The sequence below is a fragment of the Filicampus tigris genome, chromosome 10 (genome assembly GCF_054856515.1).
Source record: "Filicampus tigris isolate MCC_2025a chromosome 10, RoL_Ftig_1.0, whole genome shotgun sequence".
Taxonomy (NCBI): domain Eukaryota; kingdom Metazoa; phylum Chordata; class Actinopteri; order Syngnathiformes; family Syngnathidae; genus Filicampus; species Filicampus tigris.
Window position 1 is genome coordinate 18664994 of NC_141226.1, and position 10007 is coordinate 18675000.

Sequence of the window (10007 nt, forward strand, 5' to 3'; positions counted from 1 at the left end):
ATTTTGGGAATTTGTTGTGTTCATTTACAATGCCAACTTTGCCAAAAATGTGGTGTTTGGTAACTCAAGAACTAATGCTAATATTTTATTTATTTATTTATTTGTTTATTTATTGTAATTTCCTGAGAAGTCACAGTTTTGGAGATGCGAGGATTCGGTCGGACAGCAATGAACTCTGGTGATTTACCTTCCTCTATTAGGTGTCCGCCATTGCTGGAGGTCTTCAATCTTGCTTATTCAGCATCATGCAACATGGTGAACATGAGTCGGTTGTGAAAAACTGCCAAAGCATATCATGCGGGGAAGATTGTTGGTAATAAAAATTGTATTATTTTTAACCACAGCTATACTCATAAAGAGGTAATCCATTTCTGTAGCTTTAACTCTGATGTCCGGGTAGTTTTTTGGGTTTTTTTTTTACCCTTTGTTAGATCAAAATTTGACCCATCCTCAACCCAACGCGCAGGGTACAAATGACCCGGCATTGGCTTAGTCACTTATGGACCCAGAACTGGGTTTACTAGTTGACCCAATTTGGGTTGCTTTTAAACCAGCACTTTGAAGAGTGGGAGCTTGCTATCGGAAAAATGCCCCGCCCCCCCCCCCCCCACACACACACACACATTTCTTTTTCAATATGAGTGGGTCATTAAAGTCACTTCCCAAAAATCCATCTGTGTGTTTTCACATTGCCGACCATAAACGCAGTTGTGCAATTCCCTACACACAGCATGTATGGCCTTGTGATGGCATTCAAAGCTGCTTTTTGCTTCTCAAACATCAAGGGAATTTTGTTGGGAATCTGCAGAGTGAGTTAAGAGTCATAGGCCTGCTCCCCATCCATTGTGTTCAAGTCAAGGTGGGGCACCCGGGATGGAAACCAGATTCAACGCTCCGCTTACTTTTCCACCTACAGCAAGGACACGCTAATGCCCTCAGGAAAAGTTTTGCTGCTCATTTGCAAAAACGTAACTACTTTAAGCGGAGTAGCAGGAAGTTTTTCGGACGAAACCCGGACTTTGCATCCACGGTACCCTGGGAAAGAGCAGGAACGTATTGGCTTGTGGCTTCGCAAGAGACTCGTGGGGGGTGGGGCACCCTCAAGTGCAGAAATCCAGATGTGGGTCAATGCCAAAAAAAAAAAAAAAATTCCACAATCTCGACTCGCCGAGGCTGCAAAACCATGGCCGTGTAAATAATGTCAGCGAATCAAACCCCCACCCACTGCAATCCTTTTCCACGAAGAAACGGGAGACATTTCAGGCTGGGAGTGCAAACCGCATGTCAAGAAAACACTTTGACAGCAACAAGAACGGGGGGCATCGGCCGCGTCAGCCATGATTGTTTTGGGCATCCGCATGATGCTAATAAAGCGTTTCCAAATTGGTTGGGAGCTCTGCAAATTGTTCCATAATGACGCAGTCAAAAAGTCAAGATGTCTAGAATGGGCCCTCTTTTCCAGCTGTAACTGACACTGTGTCCTGGTAAACACAAAGGTCTCAATCTTCTCTACAGCGTGGGAAAGACAAATCTGTTCATCGAGCCTCGGATTCTCCTCCCCAAAAAAAAATGCGTTCGGGAAACACCCCATCACATAAAAAATAACCTTTGTCAGTCTCTCTCGCAACAAACGTGATGACTTTACTCCCGGCGGGAAGCGGTGAGGTGTTACCTCGGCCAGATGTTTCATACTTCCACGGTCATCTAATAAGAGATGACGCATCACTCAAAGGACGCCGCGTTTGGGGAGAGCAGATTTGAGCGCAAACTGCGGCGGCTGGTGGTGGGAAATGTGAGCCGCATAAATGTTAATGTCGCACTGTGGACTTCATATCTGGCCGCCACCCTGAAGCTTGGCGTTTTTCGCTTCGTAAAATAGCGGGAGGGCGACATCTGGACTTTTTGTAGAAGCATCATGAAATGGATCTACCAAAGACGCAATAATAAGTAATAATTACAGTTAGTTCTGCAAAAATGTGTCTTGAAAGCTGCACAAAAAAACGATGACGAGCTCCTGTCACTTTTAGCACGGTATACACACGCCATCAAATTATTTCCCTCCCTTGCGAGCCAATTCTGTAAAATGTGTTCTTGCTATGACTCTAAAAAGATTATCGGGAGTGATTATTCTGTGGTGTGGGTGTGTTGAAAATGTTAAGATGCTAAAAACTGGTATGTGTGTATTCTACTTTAACCATTTTTTACAATGTGATCAACCCCGCACATGATGGGCTTCCTGCTCTTATTGTGTGCGTTGTATTCAAGATGGCCGACACCAGCAAACCACACTCATGAAATTATCCCCATCCAATCACGAGTCTCTTCCTCAAAATTGGTTGCCCGTTGTAATACCAAAACTGACCTTCGAGAGGCAGCACAGTGCCAATGGTCATCCAGACTGTCAGTAGAACTCGTTGGAAAAGAAGTAACCGAACAAGCTAGGCTAACTGTTAGCTAATCTACTAAATTGGGGATTTCTTGGTCCTTTTCTGGCTGTCATTCCGTTTCACGTCACAATCACGGAGTTGCCCACGCACATAAAGATTTGCCATCGCAATTACTGAACAGGTTTAACATTTACAAATGTCGGCCACGACCGTTTTCTGATCAAATTGGAGAAGAAAAATCACTCGCAATACACCCCAAACTACAGGATAATCAGAATAGACATCTGGTAATTGGGCTTTGCGTTGACTTTGTCAGAAATGGGAGAGTATTGCTCAAATTTGGCCCGCTTATTTGTATGTGTGTACAACGCTTCGGTCCAAAGAAGCCGATGGCTAACGTGGTGCCCGGGGAAAGGCGGCATCTTCACAGAAATGAATACGACCTGAAATAAGCCACAAATCAGGAATCTCATTGTTATTTTAAACTGCAGCTGAAGTGAGGACGAGTGCATGTGGGGACATGGGTGGGAGGAGGAAAGCATTTGGGGGAGGGTTCAGAAAAAAAAATTGTTCTTTTTGTTTCTTCGTGTTTTTCAAAAGTTCTGCAAACAGACGACATCTTCTTAATGATACCAACAAACGCGGAGCTGTGAAAATGCCCAAAGACATCTCATTTGCATACAATTCCCATATCACACATAGCCACCAACTGCTTGGCCTCTGTCTTATTTTTAATATTCTACTTGTCTTGTGTATGAGTTGAGCATGTGAGCTATGGGAGTGTTGTTTTTGCTGGTCATAGCAAATGTACACTTCACTGTTTTTTTTTTTTTTTTTATCTTAAGTGGCACATATGCAACAAGCCAGTATGTTCTAAAACGTCCACTTTAAGACCAGCTTTTATTTAAAAGGGGCCCCTAATATGTCACCGTCAGTGTCCAGCTATGAAGTGATGGACCTCAAAATGGATGAATTCACATTATTTCCTACGGGACAAATTGTTTTGAATTCATGAGTAATCAGAGGTACGCCAGTTCCCACACGGGATTATAGTTTCCCTGAAGCCACATTCATTTTCCTTTATCTGTTTTCTCATTAAATGTGCTATTTGACATACTATACATCCAATTAATGTCATTTTTCACATTTGAGAGAGTTATGCGTTGGTGTTTGGAAGTCCTCACTCCAAAACTATGCAATATTTCACCCCGCTACACCCCAAAATGACGAAACACATACTTTTTCTCTTACTTCTTCACATTTTATGGAGCCAAACAGTCCCAAAGAGTAGTTTGCAGATGCTGAACCGTTCAGACTACAATCAGTGCCAAGGTTTTAGTTATTATTTGTATTTTGTTAAGTCAACACAAGTGGAGACCCACACCAGGAAAAGTGTATCAAGCCAGACATGTGACTACCGATCACCATTGAAAGTGTGCTAGGACAGCAATAAATCGGTTGTTTTAGCAATGGCTGTTTAAAAATATTATGTAGTTAAAATATATAGATTTGAAAATATGAACAAATATCTTTCATTCATTTCAATTTGAAAAAAAGATATAAATCATTTCTAAAAGTATTTTCTAAAATTGGCACAATCATACTTCTACTTTTCTATTCTACATTCAGTCAAATCTCAAACCAACTCAAGAGCATATTGCACAACAGCATGAATTTGTATCACAATTTTTTTTTTTTTTAAAAGCATTTCAGTGAGAAAATCCAAATATAAAGCATCGACTTTGAGATTTGATTGGCTTGCTGTTATCTAAATGCAAAAAAATGTGACATTGACCAAACAGCAGGTTATACTGTCACATTGTTTTGTTTTTATTAAAAAAAAAAAATACACATTTGTGGTACTGCGTAGAAAGAAAGTCTTTATTAAAATAAGTTTCTAAAATGCCAAGGTCATCGTGCAAAACAAGTACAGCAAATTAAAAGTTGCAATGAACTGAAGGACCAATAAAATTACAAATAAAATGAAATTAACTGCAAATAAAACTGGCAGTAAAATCACAAAGCAATCAGGAGGCTGCCTCTCGAAAATCTAATGGAATGGATCCTTAATGTCAGTGTTAAACCCTGTAAGTTTAACATAATAAACACACATATTTGTCATGCAACATGCCTGAACTCGTCTCCAGACAATCGGAGGACACATATAGGCAAACAATCATTCACACATATGGACAATTTGCACAGGTGTTAAATTGAATTCTCAAGTATAATGAATAACGTTGAGATTTTGCAAAAAATCTTTTTGTTACACTTTTTACAGTAACTTGAACAAACTATGATCCTTGACTGATTTCAAAACTAGTAATCCATTAATTTGTTGTTTATATGTAGTAATACGATGAGACGATTAAACATTTATTTGGTTTCACTGTCTTAAAGCGGAAGTCAACCCAAACATATTTTTCTCAAGAATATGTTCCCAGCAGGCCCACTAGTTGAAACACGGCATTCTGATTAATTTTGCCTTTGTGGAATATAAGTTAAGCAGCAAAATGCACTTGTTTTTAGCTATCTCTGGTGGCGGCCATTTTGTCTTCTGTCGACTGAAAATGACATCACAACTGCTCACAACGACCAATCAGGGCAGACCTGTTTTCTGAATCTGAGCCATGATTGGTCATTGTGAGCAGTTGTGATGTCATTTTCAGTCGACAGAAGACAAAATGGCCGCCCCCAGAGATGGCTAAAAACGAGCGGATTAACACTTATTCCACAAACGTAATATTTATCAGAATGCCCTGTTTCAACTAGTGGGCTTGCATAGAACATATTCTTGGAAAAAAAAAATGTTTGTGTTGACTTCCGCTTTAACGGCCGTTTGAGGGAAACCGCAACTGCAAAATGGCCCGCGACAAAAAATGAGTTTGACACCTCTGATTTAAATTCTTGAATGAAGCTAACATGCAAGTTTTTGGAATAAGGGGCGGACGTACCCGGAAAAAAAAACGCATTGCAGCATGAGGTCAGAAACCCAAGTTTTAAAAACCCAAGTTTCAAACCTGGAACGGTGAAGCAGATGTGCTAACCACTAGGCCCACCGTGCTGCCATTATCAGACTACGCAAACGTCATTTTTATAAAGTGCTTTCGAGTTAATTACAGGCGGCCAGAGTAGCCGTGGTGCCTCTTTGACGCAAATAGCTGCTGAATTGAGGCCTAAACAAAGTGTAAAGCCTGGCAGGCACACATGTGACATGTATGAAGTGTGACATGTCAACATGACTGCTTGTATTTACCCCCATCTCCCTTCCACCGCAGGTTGGGCTGGTTGATGAACTTCTCTTGAAGGTGTGGCGGCCCCTGCCAAGTTTGTGTCACCTTCAGGTACGTCTCCATTCAACGTCCGGCGCTCTTAAGTGGAGCTGGCTGCCACGCGCTGCCTTCACCTATGTGTGGAATTAGAATGACAGGAGAAGGAATGCAGTCACTGCGGGCACTAGTCAGAGAAAAGAAGCAGAGGACTAAAAATGCCAGGCCGGGCCCCTCCTCTGTTTTTGCATTAGCCATATAATTGCATGTTACTTATGTTACTGCTTCCTAGTAAAATATTTATAACTTTAGACATAAACACAGGAATTGTAATGACTCGAAAGCGGACGATGCTTGCAAGACCGCTATAAAGGATGTTTACATGCATGGTGGCTTGCTGCAAGGTCGAACCTTCAAAGCGGAGCACAAATCCTTTTTTTTTCCCCCCATAAAAACTTATATAAAATAATAATAATAAAGGAAATTGATCTTTTCCAGAGTCAAACTGCTATCACAATAAGGTAACTGTCGTACCAGAACGTATAAGAAGTTCGCAACTAACTAAATTTTTTTTTTTTTTTTTTTTAAATAAAGAAAAAGAAATGAAACCTCATGCTTTCAAGCTGCCTAGCGTAATGGAGAAGCAATGCTTAGAGCGGAAGTCAACCCAAACATATTTTTTTCGAGAATATGTTCTATGAAGGCCCACTTGTTGAAACACAGCATTCTGATTAATATTGTTTTGTGGAATATGAGTTAAGCAACAAACTCCACCCTTTTAGCCATCTCTGGGGGCGGCCATTTTGTCACTTCTGTCGACTGAAAATGACATCATAACTGCTCAGGGCTTAGATAAAGAGCAATCATAGCTCAGCTTCAGAAAACAGGTGAGCCGTGATTGGTCGTTATCTGAGCCCCGAGCAACTGTGATGTCATTTTCAGTCGACAGAAGTAACAAAATGGCCGCCCGCTGAGATGGCTAAAAACGGGTGGATTTTGCTACTTAACTATTCATGTTAATCCTAATGCCTTTTTTCAACATATTCTTGAAAAAAAAAATGTTTGTGTTGACTACCACTTAAAGTAACACTTTAACACGAAGCATCCAGGACATGGGTCCTGCTTTCACTTTGCATCCGGTCTCTTTGCACCGTTTGATTACGAGACGGCAGTTTAGGCGATTTTGAAGAAAATGCTACGCAAAATCAATATTAGTCTCGAAGCAGAAACTGCTTGCCTAGCCAGGTAAGATATTACCCCATCATTATTACCGGTAGTAATAATATTACCAGAGCCTACAAGAAGTTCACACAGTTCACCATCATCCCTTCTGAGATCTTATTTAAAGTTTGCTCGTCGTAAGGAAATGTCAAGATCTCTTTACCGGTAATTATTACTGTCGCTTCCCATACGTAGCGTGTCGAAGTTCAAACACCATAAACCATCCATGAAATTCTCTTTGGTGCCACTAGTCTACCCTATTTGTTTTGCACATCAGTACAATCAAATACTGCATGTCACATATCGCTGCATCCTGCTCGGTTTTGATGTCATGTTGTTGTTGACGCTCGGTTATTGCAGCGCAGTAATCAAAGTTATGGGGGGGAAACAGCCAAAGGCTCTTGTGCAAGTCACTGGATTGCCACTCCAGAGCCAAAACACATCAATGTGTCAAAGCTGTCAAATCCGTCAGCATACGCAGAGCCACGCTGCATCGACGTTGGTTCATCAGTTCAGCATTAAGTGACGAGAAGGGAGAAGAGTGTGACACGCAAGCTGACAGCTGTCTAACATAAGTAATGTTTATATCTACAGGGGAACCTCAAGTTACAAACTTAATTGTTTCCGTGAGCCCGTTTGTATCGACGTCTTCCATTACATGAAAACATTCAAACATAAAAGGGATCAGGTTTTGCGAAATGCTCTGTATTTTCCGGAAATTACGCCAACATCCATAAACAACCAGTTGGATTACAATCCAAAAAGAAGAAAATACGTATGTCGTGTTTTTCTGTGAAAGTATCTAATATGTATTAAACATCTGTGTGTGCATGAGTGTGACTTAGTCAGGGCGGTCCATACAAATTCTGCAACGGGATTACTTCCAACCACTTCAGATTGAAGACTTTTTTTTTTTTTTTTTGCTTTAAATAAAACATGGTTTCGGTGACTGCTCGTGGAGGCGTTAGTTACCCCAACCGCGGAGCCATAAATAATATTTTACCGAGCGTATCTGCCTCTATCTGATATATCGACCCTTTTAATTCTCCTTGCAAAATCCCATATCTGCATGATCCTGCAGACGTAAGCCAAGTGGGGGGAATACAGATGAGACCAATTGCGCCTCTCTTTGCTGTCAGGACCTCCTCGAACAACATGGAAACGCACGCCGACCTTGGTTGATTAAACATTCTGGAAGAATGTACACAAAGGTGCTGCACTGTGAAAGGGGATTTTTGTTTTTTTATTGTGGAATTAAATTTTCCATTCTTTGCAGAGTGATATGTATGCATACGATGCACAGGATTTATAGATCAATGCCGTTTCGTTGCATGTCGCCCGTGGGATTTAATGTCATCATTCAATTTAATGAGGGGGAGGGGCGCAAAGATCACGGCAGGAGTGCGAAGACTACCACCACACGGTTTGCTCGGGGACAGCAAGCAAACTCCCAAGTTTACAGCGAGCGTCGTGTTGACAAAAATAGACGTGAAACAGTTTCACCTTAATCCCTCCTCAGACATTTTGCTCCACCTGAGCTGCGCGCCATTCTGTCAGCCCAATTTGCATGACTTTGTATGACTTCTTAGTGACATTTTGCAGTTTTAATCTGTGCTGTTTTTGAAGTATTTATCGAGGTGATGTTTGCCTGGGGTGCTATTTAGAAAAAGAATGAAAGAAAGAAAACGTGCTACCGGAGGCTGTTTTTTTTGACAACAGGAATGCTTCCTCGTCACCCTAAACGCAGTTCTTTCCAATCGTCATACTTGACTTCATGGGCCTGTCAAAATATAAAAGTTGGAGTTCTATTATCAGAGATAAAACTGCAAGATAGTGTGAAATGCTTCCACTTGCTGCATGGGCAGGAAATGATGTGAGAATTTTGGATTTTGAACGTGTTTAACTCAAGGAGGAGAGAGTGGAATGACGGGAACTTGAATTGAATTGAATTGAATTGAAGCTGTACAGCTTTTAAAGCGGGAGTCAACCCAAACATATTTTTTTCAAGAACATGTTCCCAGCAGTAGTCCGGTTTCCTCCCACATTCCAAAAACGTGCATGGTAAGTTGATTGGACTCTCTAAATTGCCCCTAGGTGTGATTGTGAGCGCGGATGTTTGTCTCTGTGTGCCCTGCGATTGGCTGGCAACCAATTCGGGGTGTCCCCCGCCTACTGCCCGAAGAGAGCTGGGATAGGCTCCAGCACGCCCCGCAACCCTTGTGAGGATAAGCGGTATTGATAATGGATGGATGGATGTTCCCAGCAGGCCCACTAGTTGAAACACAGCATTCTGATTAATTTTGCATTTGTGTAATAAAAGTTAAGCAGCAAAATGCACTTGTTTTTAGCCATCTCTGGGGGTGGCCATTTTGTCTTCGGTCGACTGAAAATGACATCACAACTGCTCACAACGACCAATCACGGCTGACCTATTTTCTGAATCTGAGCCGTGATTGGTCGTTGTGAGCAGTTATGATGTCATTTTCAGTCGACCGAAGACAAAATGGCCGCCCCCAGAGATGGCTAAAAAGGAGTGGATTAACACGTATTCTACAAACGCAATATTCATCAGAATGTCCTGTTTCAACTAGTGGGCTTGCATTGAACATATTCTTGAAAAAAATATGTTTGGGTTGACTTCCGCTTGATTAAGGAGCAATGAAGTCAAAAGTGAAAATTAAAGCCCAACTTTTCATGATAAACCCAAAACACAACAGACGCTTCCTCGTCACTCTAAACACCACTCTTAAATTGTTGACTTCATGTTCCGGGGCTGTCAGTGTCAAAAGTTGGAGCTCTGTTACACCAGATTAGACTGCAACATTGTGAGAAATCCTTTCACTTGCTGCAAGGTCGGGAAATGATGTGAGAGAAAATGTGTGGGTTTTTGGGAGAAGGCTTGTTCTCTTGGGAGGCTGCACTCGGAGTGTGTTGGATTTGAGGTGGAGCAAGTGGTGTTTACTTGGCAAGATTGCAAACTTAATAAGATCAGAATCAGACGATGGAACATCAGTTTTGAAGTAGCAATTAAGTTTCAAAGTAAACATCTGAAAAAATTTGACCCACTTTAGAAAATGTGTTCAAGGATGAGTGCGGTGCATGTCTTGGGGTAGCTGTGTTGTTTGTCAGC

General features: G+C 41.5%; 1 long non-coding RNA gene across 1 annotated transcript in view; it reads left to right on the forward strand.

The window, feature by feature from the left end:
* Positions 1 to 5662: 5662 nt before the first annotated feature.
* Positions 5663 to 10007, forward strand: part of LOC147141140 (uncharacterized) — a 13757-nt gene continuing 9412 nt past the window's right edge. Inside the window, exon 1 of the long non-coding RNA XR_015088459.1 lies at positions 5663 to 5731. This is a non-coding gene — a long non-coding RNA (uncharacterized LOC147141140). The remainder of the gene's footprint in view (positions 5732 to 10007) is intronic.